The 7,817-nt window shown below is 42.9% G+C and overlaps 1 long non-coding RNA gene across 1 annotated transcript; it reads right to left on the reverse strand.

The window, feature by feature from the left end:
* Positions 1–159: 159 nt before the first annotated feature.
* On the reverse strand, positions 160–1,050 carry LOC109295188. The gene is made up of 2 exons (XR_002096693.1): positions 948–1,050; positions 160–323 (listed from the first exon to the last, which is right to left on the reverse strand). It is a non-coding gene; the product is annotated as an uncharacterized LOC109295188 (long non-coding RNA).
* Positions 1,051–7,817: the final 6,767 nt, after the last annotated feature.

Below are 7,817 nucleotides of genomic sequence, written 5' to 3' on the forward strand. Positions count from 1 at the left end.
CTCTCCTTGTTGTTCTTCTGGCTGTTACTTGGGGTACTGTGGGAACTGGGGATACTGTGGGTACTGTGGGTACTGGGGGCATTGTGGGATCTTGGGGTACTGCGGAGGGTACTTGTAGCACTGCTGATAGTCTGGGTAGTAGGGTGGACGGTATTGTTGCCATTGACAGTAGGCTGGCCTCTCTACCACAGAGATGTGGCAGGAAGGTCTGGACTCATGGCAGCGAGACCCAGAACTGTGGCATGAGGGTCGTGATTCGTGGCAGGAGGTTTCACGCTCGTGGCAAGGTCTGCGGGAGCACATCTTCTGTCGTGTGGGCAAAGCTGCAAGAAACAAGGCAGAGATGCTCTGTGTTAAATGAACCAGAAAGGACCTTCCCCCCTTCCCTTTTCTATTTCTACAGAACTCAAGGTAAGTTCTTTCTTCTTCTTCACTTTTAAGCTAGTGGAAACATGAATCCCCAAAACACTGGTGCCAACATTTCTGGGAAATCATCTAGAATACGTGACTTCAAACCATGGTGTCACTCTGATGTGGGTTTCCGCAACAAGATACAACTAGCTCATGAGAAAGGAAAGCTGCTTCAAAAATGCTGCATGCTTTCCTCTCTGGCAAACTTCAGCCCAAATTAAAAGGTTGGACAACTCAGTCCTTCAGAAGCCATTTTGAACCAGTGTCATTAACCTGGTACCAACACTCATTCAGCTCTGTGACCTGGTCCCTCTGTAGGCTCCTTTCCTTCACCTTTTCCCCTGTTTTTCTGATATTCTTTCTGTGCACCACAAGTTATTTTGGTGCTAGCATAAAGAGGCAACCACATACACAGAGGGTGAGGACAGGGAAAACCCAGTCCAGAGACAGGAGTAAATTTAAGACTATGATTTGCAAAGGATTATATTAAAGCTTCCATTCAAATAGCAGATACAAACAATAGAAATCACACTTACCCTCTTCAGCAGCAAGGACAAATGCAAAGGAGTGAAGACGAGTGAATGAGGAGCACTGGGATATGAGATCTTTTTATATGGTTCCAGTCCATAGTTTAGGAAATGAGGCAGCCCATAGCAATGTTGCCCCAACCCTTTGTTCATCCGAACCCCTGCCTGTCTAGTATATCCAGAACCTATGAAATCTTTGACTCATTTTTTATTACAATGATTATTTTGATCCATTGTTGATGCAGAGCACTTTGGTAAGAAAAGTTCTTTCATGATTATTTCATATGTGATGAAACTGCCAGTAAAGAGTTGAAATGGTTTGCATGTTGGCAACCAGTACTGAGTCAGTGGAAGAACCAGATTTGCGAAACTTAGGGTGGTTTCCTTGGGACCATGTGACAGCCGAACACGAGAGCTTCTCTGATGTGGTGGCTGCTTGATTGTGTCACAAGGAAATGTAGTTACCAGGTGTGATCCTGTGAATCCTGCTTCTCTCCAAGTCTCTGCAGTCCCATAACCAGTCTGCCAAATGCCAGCACAGTAGCTGAAGTGACATCCACCGAAAAAACAGTGATTTCAACGGAACAGTGAATGAGCGCATCTACATGTGCGCATTTACTGCGCAGTAACTGAACTTACTGTGTAGTATGAGCGTGCGTCTACACATATACAACTGTACTGTGCAGTAAACATGGCCACTTATGCTGACAGTATCATGCAGGTATTAAATTTATCCCCGATTACTTACTGTGCAGTAACACACATGCAGATGCTTTACTGCTCAGTAACATTGTGTGTGCGGGCTGACTTTGGATTAACTTTAGTCCTAGCTCAGTCCACACACAGCGTTAATGTGCTTTAACACCTGCATGTGTAGCTGCTGGTTCATCCCCAATTTACTGCGCAGTAATTTACTGTGCAGTAAATTTAAATTGGCCTAAATGCACTTGTAGACATACCCACTGAGCACAAACGTGTTCAGTTCTCACTCTCACAAAATTAAACTAATAATAGTCATCATATCTTGCTTCTAATCTCAAATTACAGGGTCATAGACATTAGGGCTGGAGGGGACCTTGCAAGATCATCCGGTCCAGCTCCCAGAAGGTCTCCCTTCTCTTCCATTGGCTTTAATTAGCTAATGTCTGTAATGTATTTTCAAGATGTGCACTGTATAAGGCAAAGTGTTCTTATTGAGCTTTATTTCTGGTGTGTTATTTGTATTTGGTAAAGCGTATGAAATATTTTTATGATGGAATAATTTAATCTACTTTCCTCCTTTGGCCCCCAATTGAGGCAATAAGCCTTTACAATTTGGAGGCAATAAACCTTTACAATTCATGAGATTCCACTGTCAGGGGGTTTTCCTACTCTTTGTCCAAGATGGATTTATATTCTTATTTTTTTTATTCCCTTAATTCATATTACCAAAGCCAATAGCTTCAGTGAAGCAGATGGTTTTGAAGGAAACACAGATCTCAGCAAATTTCCAGATTTTCAAAAACCAGACAAAAAGGAAAATTCATCTTGAAAAGTGCAGGGCTGTAACAATATTTTTTTCCTTTGTAGTGAAACATCCCTTTATAGTGAAAATTAAAGAAGCTGGAAAAAAGAGGAGTAAAAAAAAAAGTAATCATAATTATGTAAGCTGGGCTTTATCCTGAAGCCTAGGGCAACATTTAGAAAGAGTGGAGGGGGCATAATTATAGAGACCACTCAAGTTTATGCATCTTTGTGTATTGGAAACACACCTCCCATTCTGATGTTCTTGTTTTGCATTTTGGATTGCATACATCACATAGTGAAACATATTCCTGCCCTCATTCTTACTTTTGACATCAATAATAATAGGGTTCCTCTCTCCTTTCAATGTACTAATAAGCCATTTGTTAATTAAATGTCTAATGCATCACACACCATATTAAGAACGTGTTCTACATGATGTCTCAAGAAAGACATGCCATACTGCAATGAATTGAGATGAGAAGTAAGGCAAGACTTAACATATCAGGGTGGTGAGGTATGGTAGGCAGGTGGCTGGCTGGCTCAATGCCCCAGAAAGCTTGCATAAGTGAATAGCTCCCATTCATAAATGCAGGATAGGACCCTAAACAGAATCACAATGTAAAACTTTGTTAATCAAGGGGTAAATAGGCACTTGATTTAGGATAAATGTCCTTGTGTGCCTGCCTAAGTTATGTGGACCAGGCAGGGAGCAACAAACATGGGAAAAGGCTCCTTGGAGTCTCCACTCACTAACCAACATAAACCTCTCCAGGATGTTTTCAACTGGTATAAACCTGTGTGGCTGCTTCTTTAGTCTTATAGGTTTATATCCTTTTTATTTAATCCTATTGGGTGTGTCAACATGTGCAATTAATGCTATTTGGTTTTACTGCACAGTAAATTTACTGCGCAGTGGACTAATTTACTAAATTTACTGAGCAGTGGACTAAGTAAGCACCTAGACTTGTGGACAGTGACACTTTACTGTGCAGTAGAATAGGCTACTGCACAGTAAAAGTGTCTCATGTAGACACAGCCACTTTTCATCAGTGTGAGGGAAACCAAAATAAACCTGGTTTAAACTGTAATAAGAGTGTGCTTTGTACCAGGTTAATGACACCGGTTCAAAATGGCTTCTGAATGACTGAGTTGTCCAGACGTTTAACGTAGGGTGGAATTTAAAGCTGACTCATTGTACTGGTACTGAAAGTTATGTGTATACTGTTATTGTGGCTTAAACCAGGTTTGTTTCGGTTTAGTCGGTGTTGGTTAGGAACTAGTTTAGGCTAAAGTGAAGTAAACCACTCTTAAATTGATACAAAAGTGTCCATAGAGAGCTTTATGGAATCTGTTCAACTCAGCTGGTGCAGATGTGTGTATGGACAAGGCCTAAGTCAAACTGAAGCAATTCTGCAGGTAGTACCGCCAGAGAACTGGGGCTGGTCAAATGCATTCCCGAACACTGCAGTCATTTAGAAACCTAGGAAAAGTCACATTTACCAGCGCTTTGTACTCTCTGCCACCTTGGTTCAAATGCCCCATCATCTAATTCAAAGGTTCAGGTCTCTGAGGCTGAGGTCTCTGGTCTTCTTTTTTTGTATGGCTGATGTAGAACAGCAACTATAATTTTATATTTAGGTGGTTAAGCCAGACAATTGAACCAGGTCTCTGATGAACAGTTCTGTTTTTCTATTTATGCTGCAAAAAATTCATTCATCTGACAGATCCACCTGCATACTTACCGATCTTGCTCGGATGCAGGATTATGGCCCTATTCTTGCAATCTTTGCTCACCCACCTGTTTCCAAGAAGGCTCTAAGGTGTAGCCATAGCAGCAAGGTTTGCATAATGGTTACATGTTTGGCTGCTTAGGAACTCCCCCAGGAAAATGGCATGGATGTTTGCATGTGCCAGGCAATGCTCTTACAGGGGTAGGCAAAATGTGGCCCGTGAGCCGGATGTGGCCCTCCAGGCCATTGTATTTGGCCCACAGGGCCCCTAAAAAGTTTTGAAAATTTATATTTATCTGTCCCCAGCTGCTTGTCATGTGGCCCTCAATGGCTTGCCAAAACTCAGTAAATGGCCCTCCACCCAAAATAATTGCCTGCCCTTGCAGTCTAAGAAAAACTCAAGCTCTTCTTTATAGACTGGGCTATTCCAGCATTTTGTTGGATAATATCTTAGCCTGTTCCCTCTGCCGTCCCATGAGAGCCGGATGTGTTATCACAATGAAATCAGCATGATTGAGCAGTAAGGGGAGAAATTCAGATCCTGTTGAAGTCAATGGGAAACATAGTTTGGCCCTTACAGAATAGCATGTGACCACACCTACACCTGTGATTAACTGTGATGTAATACATTAATTATAACCTCTATTAATAGAAAATGAAATTCAGTTCATGGTAGGCCAGGATTTCTGGTTTCTGTTTCCACCTTTGCCCTGGGCTCAGTGTATCATCTAGTCCAGGTTGTCTTATTGCCCTGTACTGTGCTTATTCCATCAGTAAATGTAGCAGCGTATCTAGCATTTGGGACCTAGAATTAGGAAATGGTTCATAATTTTTGTGAAAATGTTCAGAATGTTTTTCTTTTAAATGAAAGGAATTTTTGTTTAAAAAATGTCAACCTCCTTTTTATAAATGACGTAAATACTTATAAGAAGAATTTGAATTATGTCCTCAAAGTCCTTTAAATTGTGGCATAACTAACTCATAAAGGAGCTAGTTATTTCTGATTTTAATACTTAAGCATTTTTGTAGACCAGGCTAGAAGCCTAAACCTTTCTTAGGGGAGAACCCAATGCAAAACCTTTGTAGAAAATTCTGCTTCTCTTTGGGTAAGGACAGATATTCATATGTTTCAAAGCTTTTTCAAAATCCCTCCTTTTATAAGCACTTTTAATTCATAGTGCATCAGTCATATATAAATGAACAACAACCCCCTAGCTAAAGTATCACCGAAGCCCTTCAGATTCATCTTGGGCTTGGCTGAAAATGAAGCTTAGGGAGAGACCGTGAGAATATAATAGAAGGGGGGAAAAAAAAGACTGTTGATTTCTGAATTTGTCTGTTGTCCTTTTGTCTATTTATTCCAGATAACCAAACTACAAAGGAAAATGTCTGAAAAAATGTTCTCCCTGTTTTTCAACCAGCTGCAGCATTTAAGAGCTCATGGTTTTCTAACTGGGGCTGCAGACACCTAGCTGGCATGCAAACCTGGATCTCGCCTGGCTCAGCTCAAGGAAAGGGCACCACATTTACAGCCTTTGCCTGAGATTTTCCAGGCAGTCTCAAGTAGGGAGTTTCATAGATTCATATATTCACAGCTGCTAGGGTTGGAAGAGACCTCAACAGATCATCGAGCCCGACCCCCTGCCCCGGGCAGGAAAGAGTGCTGGGTTCAGATGACCCCAGCCAGATGCCGGTCTAACCTTCTCTTGAAGACCCCCAAGGTAGGGGAGAGCAACGCCTCCCTTGGGACCCCATTCCAAATTCTGGCCACCCTTACCGTGAAGAAGTTTTTCCTGATACGTAGCCTAAATCTGCTGTCAGTTTGTGACCATTGTTTCTTATTACTCCAAGAGGTGCCCTGATCTCTGATTCCTTGCTGTGCCCCCCTAATGAATTTGTAGGTGGCCACAAGATCACTTCTCAGCCTTCTCTTGCAGAGGCTGAAGAGATCCAGCTCCCTTAGTCTCTCCTCATACAGCTTGGCCTGCAAACCCTTAATCATATGAGTGGCCCTCCTCTGGACCCACAAGAGGTTATCCACATCCTTCTTAATGTATGGTGCCCAAAACTGGACTCAGTACTTCACCTGCGGTCTGACCAATGCTGTAAAGAGAGGAAGTATCACCTCCTTGGATCAATTCGTCATGCATCTGCTAATGCATGATAAAGTGCGGTTAGCTTTGCTGATGATTTCGTCACACTGACGACTCATGTTCATCTTGGAGTCCACTATGACTCCAAGATCCGCTTCCACTTCTGTGCAGCTAAGAGGGCCATTCCCCAGCCAGTAGGTGTGCTGGATATTTTTATGCCCTAGGTACAGCACTCTGCATTTGTCCGTGTTGTATTGCATCCAGTTGTGTTCTGGCCAATTTTCCAAACTGTCCAGGTCTGCCTGCAATCGTTCCCTACCCTCTGGTGTATTCTCTCCACTCCACAATTTAGTATCATTCACAAACTTGGACAAAGTACACTTCACGCCCACAACCAAGTCACTGATGAAGACATTGAAGAGTACAGACCCAAGGACCGAGCCCTGTGGGACCCCACTACCCACATCCTTCCAGATCAATACGGACCTGTCCACCACCACTCTCTGGGTGTGACCCCCCAAGCCAATTTGCCATCCACCGGACTGTGTGATCATCTAAGTCACAGTCTTTTAATTTATTTATGAGAATGGGATGAGATACCATATCGAAGGCCTTCCTAAAATCCAAGTAAATGACATCCACCTCTACTTCTGCGTCTAAGCATTTTGTGACCTGGTCATAAAAAGAAGCCAGATTGGTTAGGCATGATCTACCTGCTATGAATCCATGCTGGTTGCCCTGCTGCATTATTTTTCCCACTGGACTTACACAAATATGATCCTTAATAATTTTTTCAAAGACTTTTCCGAGGATAGAGGTGAGACTAACTGGCCTATAAATACTCAGATCCTCCTTCCTCCCTTTCTTGAAAATAGGGACTGCATTGGCCCTTTTCCAGTCCTCTGGGACCTGACCCAAGTGCCACAAGCGCTCAAACAGCTGTGCCAGTGGTTCTACTATGACACCAGCTAAGTCCTTCAGCACCCTCGGATGCAGCTTATCCAGACCTGCCGACTTGAACACATCCAGTCCATCCAAGTGACTCTGCACCAAGTCAGCGTCAACAGTTGCTGGGTTGATGCCCATCTAAGAACCCATTAGGAGACTTATCTTGACCCTTGTTCAGAAACAATGAGGCAAAAAACTCATTGAAGAGCTCAGTCTTGTCCCCCTGTCTGAGTTAGGCCCTTCTTGGAAGGGTATTGAGCTGGTATTTCACTTGGGGCTGCGAGGTGATTGTTTTCGACAGGAGTTATGTGCTTACAAGGACCTGGGGCTGTGTGATACAGATGATCATTTCCAAAAGAGACTTAACAGTGTAGATGGGCTCTTCCTTAGGTGTTTTGGAAAATCCCACTAGGTGCCTCTTTGCTTATCCAGCCATTTAAACACTGGTAAAAAACTGGCCTTTGGATCTGCAATGCTTAACAGTAGCAGGCCTAGCTACCCTAAGAAACTGGGGAGGCCTAAGCTAACTCACTCCTAATGAAACCCAGGGGGCACTGAAAGCCATCCAGCTGCTTTGAATATTATAGTCTAATTAATAGGAA

The sequence above is a fragment of the Gavialis gangeticus genome, unplaced genomic scaffold (genome assembly GCF_001723915.1).
Source record: "Gavialis gangeticus isolate Ggan-Ray unplaced genomic scaffold, GavGan_comp1, whole genome shotgun sequence".
NCBI classification, from domain to species: domain Eukaryota; kingdom Metazoa; phylum Chordata; order Crocodylia; family Gavialidae; genus Gavialis; species Gavialis gangeticus.